Source organism: Pinus tabuliformis, chromosome 2_1 (genome assembly GCF_031772625.1).
Source record: "Pinus tabuliformis cultivar Carrire ecotype Pingquan chromosome 2_1, CPIR1, whole genome shotgun sequence".
Lineage (NCBI taxonomy): Eukaryota > Viridiplantae > Streptophyta > Pinopsida > Pinales > Pinaceae > Pinus > Pinus tabuliformis.
The window spans coordinates 190826336-190837132 of NC_142299.1; the positions used below are offsets into that span (position 1 = coordinate 190826336).

At 40.7% G+C, this 10797-nt stretch overlaps 1 long non-coding RNA gene across 1 annotated transcript; it reads right to left on the bottom strand.

Annotated features, from left to right (window-relative positions):
- Positions 1-1675: 1675 nt before the first annotated feature.
- On the bottom strand, positions 1676-10362 carry LOC149199375 (uncharacterized). The gene is made up of 3 exons (XR_016253269.1): positions 10289-10362; positions 2192-2257; positions 1676-2114 (listed from the first exon to the last, which is right to left on the bottom strand). It is a non-coding gene; the product is annotated as an uncharacterized LOC149199375 (long non-coding RNA).
- Between the last annotated feature and the right edge of the window lie 435 nt (positions 10363-10797).

The following is a 10797-nucleotide window of genomic DNA, read 5'->3' on the forward strand; positions in this document are numbered from 1 at the left end:
ACAAATGGCTTGTTTCTTTTTTTTATATACAAATAGTTTTACTGACATAAGTTAGAAATTTAAAATCTTTTACATAGATACAGTAACACCTAATTTAATATTATTTGAATATTAGTTTATAATTCTCTTTTCTTAATATAGTTACTTATAAATTTCAGTTTTTATTATAAAACATTTTATTGAAAAGTGACTACAGTAAAACCATTGTGAGTGCCCCTTAATATTCATTATAGTAAGGTCATTATCAATACACCTTAATCTTCATTATAATAAATCCATTGTCAATAAGCCTTAGTCCTCATTATATATAACATAATGCTTTATGGCCTTTTGTAATATCCCCTGTGAAAAGTTAATGTTGGTAAATGGTAAAAGTAATTATTGAACAGAGACTTTATTTGAAATTATATATATTCCTGTTATTAATTTTATGTTAATGAAAAACAATTGTGTTGGTACTATTGGAACTGAGTTTATGATTAATCTTGGTTAGTAACTGAGGAATCAGTTACAATGGAACCCTAACTACCTTGAGGTAGTTGAGACCCTAGAGGAAAAGGGGGAATTGCCAAGTCTGGTTGGGGATCAGATGGCAGAGAAAGGAAAATAATGCTATGTCTGGTTAGGATCAGATGGCATAAGGGAAAAGAGTTTTCCTGTGTACGCTATGTCTGGTTAGGATCAGATAGCGTTACTGGCGAGGCCAGTGTAATTGCGGTCGAGTAGGACCTGCAAGTGCTTGGGGGTGGAAGAATAAAGAGGAACTCTTCCTACGGACGGGTGGATTGACAAGCATTACAAGTAGGTTTGCAGAGTAGCAGGTATGGCCTACTATGAGACTGTTTATTTACTGAGTTGTCTCTTATACTGTTCTGTGCCAAATTAATATGTTGTTCTGTGAGAAAAAGGGAAACAGTAGAGATTATTGATTATTATTTTTAACTGAGAATGAAAAAGAAAGAAACAAAACATTATTTGCTGTAATATAGACAGACCGAAATGCATTCGTATTTGAAGAGAAAAAAAAAACAAAATATCAAACCCTTGCATTTTATCTGGAAATAACAGTAAGACACAATCAGAATCATCAAGTCCTTGATATCCAAGTAATGACTAGAAATACGAAAGAGGTAGGGCCGTAAACCCTCTGTTATTTACATGTCATGAAAACGAAATATACATTCTATACAAAAAGCATCGAAAGAACAAGAACATGCATTCTTGACAGGAGGTAGTAATACGCATCTACAGCATGGTATCAAATCATAAGGCGAACTGGTAAGTCTCGCAGTTAAACGAATAAATATAAACTATGTCATTTTTTGCATATGGTAAAGAAACCTAAATGCAGATTAAACCCCGGCCCGGAGAGCTGTAGCTGGAGAGCCGAAGAATCTCATAAAGTGAGAATCGAACCCCTGTACCTTTGCATGCACGGGTTACATATTTAACAAAACGCATTTTCAACTATTATATAAATAGACAATATTAGCATCCAGGATTGCATGATAACTATGGTTATACGCATTCTTAGACTGACTCTTAAGTAAACCCTCACCTATAAAGCTGGGCTGAGACTTATCCAAGCCCGCAATGTGTCATAATCGAGCACATCAAAACGAAGTTCATCATAAAACAGAAGTATCATAACAAGTGCCGCAATATCATAACAGTAGTAAATCTCATAACAATAATGCGATATTATAAAAGTAAGGAAACTTCATAACAGTGTAACAAATATTCTGTGGTATAAACTTCGCATGTTAACTCGGAAACAGTAGATAACTCCGCCCGAGAGGACGGGTAAAACAGAAGAAAATGAACAAGTGGGACATGAAGGGTTACCCTCATCTTTATACGAGAAATATTAAACAGTTATGACAGAGTCAAAACTATAGCATGTTCACAACCAATGTCTGCAGGTAAAACAAGCCGAATGGCTTAGGATTAAAATATACATGTTAAATAGATCCAGATCTAAATAAATTCAAAGCTCAGTGTGCTGTGCTCCCGACGTTGGTGTTCTGCCTGAGCGTGGCAAGAAACCAAACTTTTGCCAGAGAGAACCCTGGATGGTGCGGGGACCGAACCGAAATGAACTATAACAGTCATCCCTGTTCAAGGGAAGAAGGTTTCAGCCATGGCCCGAATGAAGTAAATGTGGAAAAAGGCCGTCAGTATTGTCGCATACCTGGTTAAGGGTAGCCGGCAATATGTAAGGACTCACTTTGCTTCAATAAGCGACGATAGCCATTACCTGAAACTTCAACCAATAAACGAGTTAGAATCCAAGAATGAAATGAGAGAACTGTAATAGACTGCAAATAAAAACTAACACAGTATATAAACGAGCTAGAAATCGCTGAGATGACGAGACTGTAACCGCTTAGAAATATAAGTACAACATTGTAATACCAGCTAAAGATCATTGTAGCGTCGTAAGCCATAACCAGACGCATACCTGAGTCACCGCATAGCCATGATAGCAGCTGGAAGGTGTATGAATACGCACAGGGTTACAGAGCTGCAGCAATTTCATTCCATGCCCAAATGGAAAACTAGACTCCGACAGAAAGGGAACCGGCTTTTAAACATGCCATAACTCTTACCGTTTCGTGGCAAGTTGTCATCCTTTGATCTGCCATAATCCCTGCTGACCGTCCGATAGCCGGTGGGCATTGGAAACCCTTTGGCGCGAAATCAACACTACCGAGGTGCCAGACCATAAAAGCTTCGAACTCCGGGCGCACATGGCCAAACACCATCACACCATCCATCATACCAAATGGACGACGCTAAGTGAGACATCTGGTGTCCGAAGCAGATGCCGGACGGGTGTATTAAACACAGGTAACTGCGGGATAAGGAAATCCGGACGGGTAGCTGTTGCCATTAACGTTAATTGAACTCTGTGCAATGTATATGAACTGAAGGTATTCAAAGTGGCGGAGACATTTAAAAAGGGTTTGTTTCAAAGAGCGCCATTTGTAATCTTATAACCTTAGACAAGAAATATCTCATGCATTGTTATCATGGGAACGTGAAATTGTATACATGCCCATGTATGTGAGGAATCAACCTTAATTCATACCCCTACAATGTATGTACACGAATTATTACATAGAAGTTTGAACAGTCCGCTGTATGGTAATTATATGTTTGTTACCTTATTATTATCAAAGTAACGTTGACACCCATGTTTTATTATCAAGGTAAAGATTGCCATGTAATGATTTTTAAAAAAAAAAAAATTACTTAGTATGAGAGTGTGACAAATTGGTATCAGAGCCCAAGGTTTACAACTCTGTGACCTTTGGGAAAATTTCAAAATTACAGTAACATGAATATAAATGGTATCATGATAAAAGTTCAGAATACGCCAAGATGAATTATATCTGTTTAATGAGTTATTCTGTAGCAGGTAGTAGCAGAATGAGGAGAGCAAATAGTGCTCCTTATGGAAATCCGGAACCACCGGATAACATGGAACAACCTCAGGGAAATCCTGAGCTTTGGGTACAATTGGGAGCAGCAGGCCGCAATGCTGACTCGACACTGTTGAGGACAGTGCAGGAGCTAAAGGATGAAATGGCCCGGCTGCGTGCGGATAACGAAAGATTAAATGTTGAACATGAGAGGATCCTGAAAAGCCTATCTGATAAGCAACATCAACAGCAGTCACATCCGAGACCTGAACAGCCAAGAATAACAGATGAACAGAGCTATCATACTGAACCAGAAGAAGATAGGGCAGAGACGCGAGGAGAAAAGTCTGTCAATGCTTTCGAATATCAAACCCCAAAAAGACCCCGGATGGAACTACAAGGGGAGTTTCGGAAAATTAAACCACCTCATTTCGATGGGGAATCCAAAGAGGCTGCAGAGGCATGGCTAATTAATATGAATAAGTATTTTCAAGTGTATGAATATGATCATCATCTTAAGGCAAGGCTGGCTATATTCCAGCTGCAGGCCAAAGCCACGCTATGGTGGGAGGAGGTCAAGATGGTGCGGGGAGTGAGTGATCAAGATGTGACATGGGAAACGTTTCAAAGATATTTCAAGGAGAAGTATCTAACAGAACGCTTTTATGATGAAAAAGCGCGGGAATTTCATGATCTGCGGCTGGGGCAGCAGACCATTGACGAGTTCGTAACTAAATTCACTTCCCTGCTTCGTTACGTACCCTATATTCGTGAAGAGAAGGCTAAGGTACAAAGATTTGTTAGTAGCTTACCTCTGACAATGCGAGAAAGGATAGAGTTCGATAATCCGAAGACCATGGATGAAGCAATTCGGAAGGCAAGACTGTGTTATCAGCAGAACAAATCAAAAGGAGAAAATTCTGGTAAGCGATGGACAGATAAGCGGGGCAGTAAAATGCCTATGGGAAGTAAGGTAGCACGCAGCAGTTTTCAAAAAGGATTCCCGAAAGAAGCCAGCACTAAGAATCCAACGAAGAATCAGAACAGATTCAAGCCTCCTGCAGAATCCAGATATAGTGAATAGCAAGTTAAATTGGACAATGAAGGCTCAGCTCGGCCACCTGTTCAGTGTTGGGGTTGTGGCGGACCCCATTATATTAGAAACTACCCTCATCGGAAGGACAGCGACCAGCTGTCCCAGATTTATGAAGCTTCAACAGTAGGAGATGTGGCTCAATCCATGCCCAGAATAAATGCAGCACTGGAAGATCGACAAGCTGATTATCAGCCAACAATGATAGAGTTTGAAGGTAAGATCTTTGATCGAACTGTTTCTGTTTTAGTAGATCCAGGAGCTACTTTAAGCTACATAAGCCCCAAAGTTGTGGAAAGTTGTGGTTTGCAGACTTCTAAATTTAAAAGTCCTTGGCTAGTACAGCTGGCCACTGGGACCAAAAGACGAGTACTAACCAAAGTCAGCAACTGACCGTTAAGGTTAGCTAGCCAAAAAATAACAACTGAATTAAATGTACTCCCTCTTGGTTCCTATGACGTGCTGATAGGAATGGACTGGTTGGAACGACGGTGGTCTGTAATTAATTGTAAAACAAAAACAGTCTCTTACCGAGATGAGCTGGGTGTGGGAAAAGAGATTCAAGGCATCCAGAAACCAGTGCAGATTCGGCCGATCACAGCCTCACAGCTGGTTAAGTGTATCTGGAATAAGTGCCAGATTTATGCAATACAAGTGGGGTTTGCAGATTCTATGGATAAGGTTGCAACTGTTAAAGATATACCAGTAGTGCAGGATTTTGCAGATGTATTTCCTGATGAAATTCCAGGGCTGCCGCCCAAAAGGGATTTGGACTTCACCATTGAGCTGATACCCGGAGCAGCCCCAGTGTCCCGAGCACCCTATCGGATGAGTGTGCCGGAGTTAAGTGAGTTAAAAATGCAGCTGCAAGAGCTGTTAGAAAAGAAGTACATCCGCCCCAGTGTCTCTCCTTGGGGAGCTCCTGTGCTATTTGTGAGGAAAAAGGATGGGACTCTGTGAATGTGCATAGACTATAGACAGCTGAATAAACTGACAGTTAAAAACAAATATCCACTACCCCGCATTGACGAGCTGTTTGATCAGGTGAAGGGGGCGACCATCTTCTCAAAGATCGATTTAAGATCAGGTTACCACCAAATCAGAATCAAAGATGAGGACATAGCCAAGACAGCTTTTCGTACTCGTTACAGACATTACGAGTTTGTGGTACTGCCTTTTGGATTAACTAACGCACCTGCAACATTCATGTGTTTGATGAATAGTGTATTTCATCAATACCTAGACAAATTTGTATTGATCTTCATTGATGATATACTTATCTACTCCCGGAATAAGAGAGAGCATGAGGAACATTTAAGAATAGTGTTATAGACTTTACGGGAGCATCAGTTATATGGAAAATTCAGCAAATGTGATTTTTATAAAGAACAGATCCAGTATTTGGGTCACATTATTACAAAGGAAGGTATAGTTGTAGACCCCGAAAAGATTAAAACTATAATGGAATGGCCTACACCCAAGGATGTAGCAGATATTCGATCTTTCATTGGGCTGGCTGGATACTACCGGCGGTTTGTAGAAGGTTTTTCTAGAGTTGCCTACCCCATTACCTCCTTGCAAAAGAAGGGAAAAGTGTTTAAATGGACATCAGACTGTCAGCGGAGTTTCGAACAGCTCAAGCATTTACTTACCACAGCACCTGTGTTGTGTGTGGCAGATCCCGAAAAGGAGTATGTAGTTTGTACAGACGCCAGTAAGGAGGGCGTGGGTGGAGTGCTAATGCAGGAAGGTAAGGTGATTGCCTATGAATCCAGGAAGTTGAAGGAGCATGAGCAGAAATATTCTGCCTATGATCTGGAATTAACCGCTGTGATCCATGCTTTGAAGATGTGGCGCCATTATTTGGTAGGGAGGAAATTTTTGTTAATGACGGATCACCACAGCTTGACTAGCTACTTTAGTCAACCCACTTTAAACACAAGACAAGCAAGATGGGTGGACTTTTTGGGAAATTTCGATTTCGAAATCAAACACCTAAAGGGAAAGGAGAATAGAGTAGCTGATGCACTAAGCCGAAAAGTGCATTGCATTTATGAGATTGGTATCAGTCAAGGATGGTCCACTCTTGACAAAGAGATTGAGGAGGCTGCGGCGCAAGATCAGACTTATTTGCAAAAGAAGCATTTAGTGCAGAATTCAGATACCCGTTCCATACAACAATGTTACACCTTGAATACAGCCGGAATTTTGTGCTATCAGAAGAAGATTTATATACCCAATCAAAGCAGTATTAAAGAAAAGATTCTGGATGAAAATCATAGAAGTCCTTATGCAGGACATCCTGGTTACTAGAAATTAATCACCTCACTAAGAAAGGAGTATTACTGGCCAGGCATGAAGAAGGATGTTGTAGAATACCTGGCGCGCTGTTTGGAGTGTCAACAGGTGAAGGCTGAACATCAGCATCCTGCAGGACTACTACAGCCAATACCCATACCAGAATGGAAATGAGAGACCATAACCATGGACTTTATTACCGGTTTGCCGAGATCCAAAAAGAGTAATGATTCTATAATGGTGGTAGTGGATAAACTCAGCAAGTCAGCTCACTTTATACCGGTTCAATCCACTTATCGTGCAGCTCAAATCGCAAACATTTTTATGCAAAATATATTTAAACTTCATGGGCTGCCAAAAGTAATAATATCTGACCGTGATGTTAAATTTACCTCAGCTTTTTGGAGGACTTTTTTTGAAGGTCTAGGAACACAATTGAGCTTCAGCACCACATATCATCCACAAACTGACGAACAGACTGAGCGAGTGAATCAAGTGTTGGAGGACATGCTGCGGTCTTATGTGATGCAGCAACCTACGAGATGGGAGGAGTATCTACATCTGGTGGAATTCGCCTATAACAATGGTTATCACTCATCCTTGAAGATGAGCCCATTCGAGGTACTTTACGGCCGGAAATGCCGTACACCCTCCAGTTGGGGTGGACCAGAGGATAAATTCTTGCTGGGTCCTGAGATGTTGGAAGAAATGGAAGTTATGGTGAAAAAAGTTCGAGCTAATCTAAAGATGGCTCAAGACAGACAGAAGAATTTTGCAGATCGGAAGAGGACGTTTAAAGAGTACCAAGTGGGTGAACATGTGTACATCAGAATTCGAGCTAGGAAAAGCACCCTCCAATGGAATGCCTGTGCCAAATTGGCACCGCGTTTTTGTGGACCATTCCAAATACTGGCACGAGTAGGGCCGGTAGCTTACCAGCTCGCCCTACCCAGCCATATTCGGGTCCATAATGTTTTCCATGTATCAGTTTTAAAATGATATGTGTATGATCCTAGGCATATAATAAGTTGGCAGGACATTCAGGTAAGGGAAGACTGTTATATAATGTAAACTGAAATAGAATACTAGTAAGCAGCTGATTTAATTGTTGTGTGTTTCAGGTGGAACTGGAAGGAGAGTTCCTGGTCGAACCAGTGAACATATTAGATCGGAGAAGAGTCGAGCTGCGGAAAAAGGTCATCAGCCAGGTTAAAGTGCAGTGGTAGCACTTTGGGCCTGAAGAGGCCACCTGGGAAGATGAACAAATGATGAGGGATACTTATCCCAGACTGTTTTTGGATAAACAGCAACATCGGGACGATGTAGACTTTCAGGAGGGGGAGATGTAATATCCCCTGTGAAAAGTTAATGTTGGTAAATGGTAAAAGTAATTATTGAACAGAGACTTTATTTGAAATTATATATATTCCTGTTATTAATTTTATGTTAATGAAAAACAATTGTGTTGGTACTATTGGAACTGAGTTTATGATTAATCTTGGTTAGTAACTGAGGAATCAGTTACAATGGAACCCTAACTACCTTGAGGTAGTTGAGACCCCAGAGGAAAAGGGGGAATTGCCAAGTCTGGTTGGGATCAGATGGCAGAGAAAGGAAAATAATGCTATGTCTGGTTAGGATCAGATGGCATAAGGGAAAAGAGTTTTCCTGTGTACGCTATGTCTGGTTAGGATCAGATAGCGTTACTGGCGAGGCCAGTGTAATTGCGGTCGAGTAGGACCTGCAAGTGCTTGGGGGTGGAAGAATAAAGAGGAACTCTTCCTACGGACGGGTGGATTGACAAGCATTACAAGTAGGTTTGCAGAGTAGCAGGTATGGCCTACTATGAGACTGTTTATTTACTGAGTTGTCTCTTATACTGTTCTGTGCCAAATTAATATGTTGTTCTGTGAGAAAAAGAAACAGTAGAGATTATTGACTACTATTCTTAACTGAGAATGAAAAAGAAAGAAACAAAACATTATTTGCTGTAATATAGACAGACCGAAATGCATTCGTATTTGAAGAGAAAAAAAACAAAATATCAAACCCTTGCATTTTATCTGGAAATAACAGTAAGACACAATCAGAATCATCAAGTCCTTGATATCCAAGTAATGACTAGAAATACGAAAGAGGTAGGGCCGTAAACCCTCTGTTATTTACATGTCATGAAAACGAAATATACATTCTATACAAAAAGCATCGAAAGAACAAGAACATGCATTCTTGACAGGAGGTAGTAATACGCATCTACAGCATGGTATCAAATCATAAGGCGAACTGGTAAGTCTCGCAGTTAAACGAATAAATATAAACTATGTCATTTTTTGCATATGGTAAAGAAACCTAAATGCAGATTAAACCCCGGCCCGGAGAGCCGTAGCTGGAGAGCCGAAGAATCTCATAAAGTGAGAATCGAACACCTGTACCTTTGCATGCACGAGTTACATATTTAACAACACGCATTTTCAACTATTATATAAATAGACAATATTAGCATCCAGGATTGCATGATAACTATGGTTATACGCATTCTTAGACTGACTCTTAAGTAAACCCTCACCTATAAAGCTGGGCTGAGACTTATCCAAACCCGCAATGTGTCATAATCGAGCACATCAAAACGAAGTTCATCATAAAACAGAAGTATCATAACAAGTGCCGCACTATCATAACAGTAGTAAATCTCATAACAATAATGCGATATTATAAAAGTAAGGAAACTTCATAACAGTGTAACAAATATTCTGTGGTATAAACTTCGCATGTTAACTCGGAAACAGTAGATAACTCCGCCCGAGAGGACAGGTAAAACAGAAGAAAATGAACAAGTGGGACATGAAGGGTTACCCTCATCTTTATACGAGAAATATTAAACAGTTATGACAGAGTCAAAACTATAGCATGTTCACTACCAATGTCTGCAGGTAAAACAAGCCGAATGGCTTAGGATTAAAATATACATGTTAAATAGATCCAGATCTAAATAATCAAAGCTCAGTGTGCTGTGCTCCCGACGTTGGTGTTCTGCCTGAGCACGGCAAGAAAACCCGAGCTTTCGCCAGAGAGAACCCTGGACCGTGCAGGGATCGAACCGAAATGAAATATACACAGTCATCCCTGTTCAAGGGAAGAGGGTTTCAGGCATGGTCTCGAATGAAGTAAATATGGAGAAGGCCGTCAGTATTGTCGCATACCTGTTAAGGGCAGCCGGCAATATGTAAGGACTCACTTGCTTCAATAAGCGACGATAGCCATTACCTGAAACTTCAACCAATAAACGAGTTAGAATCCAAGAATGAAATGAGAGAACTGTAATAGACTGCAAAATAAAAAAAACTAACACAGTATATAAACGAGCTAGAAATCGCTGAGATGATGAGACTGTAACCGCTTAGAAATATAAGTACAACATTGTAATACCAGCTAAAGATCATTGTAGCGTCGTAAGCCATAACCAGACGCATACCTGAGTCACCGCATAGCCATGACAGCAGCTGGAAGATGTATGAATACGCACAGGGTTACAGAGCTGCAGCAATTTCATTCCATGCCCAAATGGAAAACTAGACTCCGACAGAAAGGGAACCGGCTTTTAAACATGCCATAACTCTTACCGTTTCGTGGCAAGTTGTCATCCTTTGATCTGCCATAATCCCTGATGACCGTCCGATAGCCGGTGGGCATTGGAAACCCTTTGGCGCGAAATCAACACTACCGAGGTGCCAGACCGTAAAAGCTTCGAACTCCGGGCGCACATGGCCAAACACCATCACACCATCCATCATACCAAATGGACGACGCTGAGTGAGACATCTGGTGTCCGAAGCAAAAGCCGGACGGGTGTATTAAACACAGGTAACTTCGGGATAAGGAAATCCGGACGGGTAGCTGTTGCCATTAACGTTAATTGAACTCTGTGCAATGTATATGAACTGAAGGTATTCAAAGTGGCGGAGACATTTAAAAAGGGTTTGT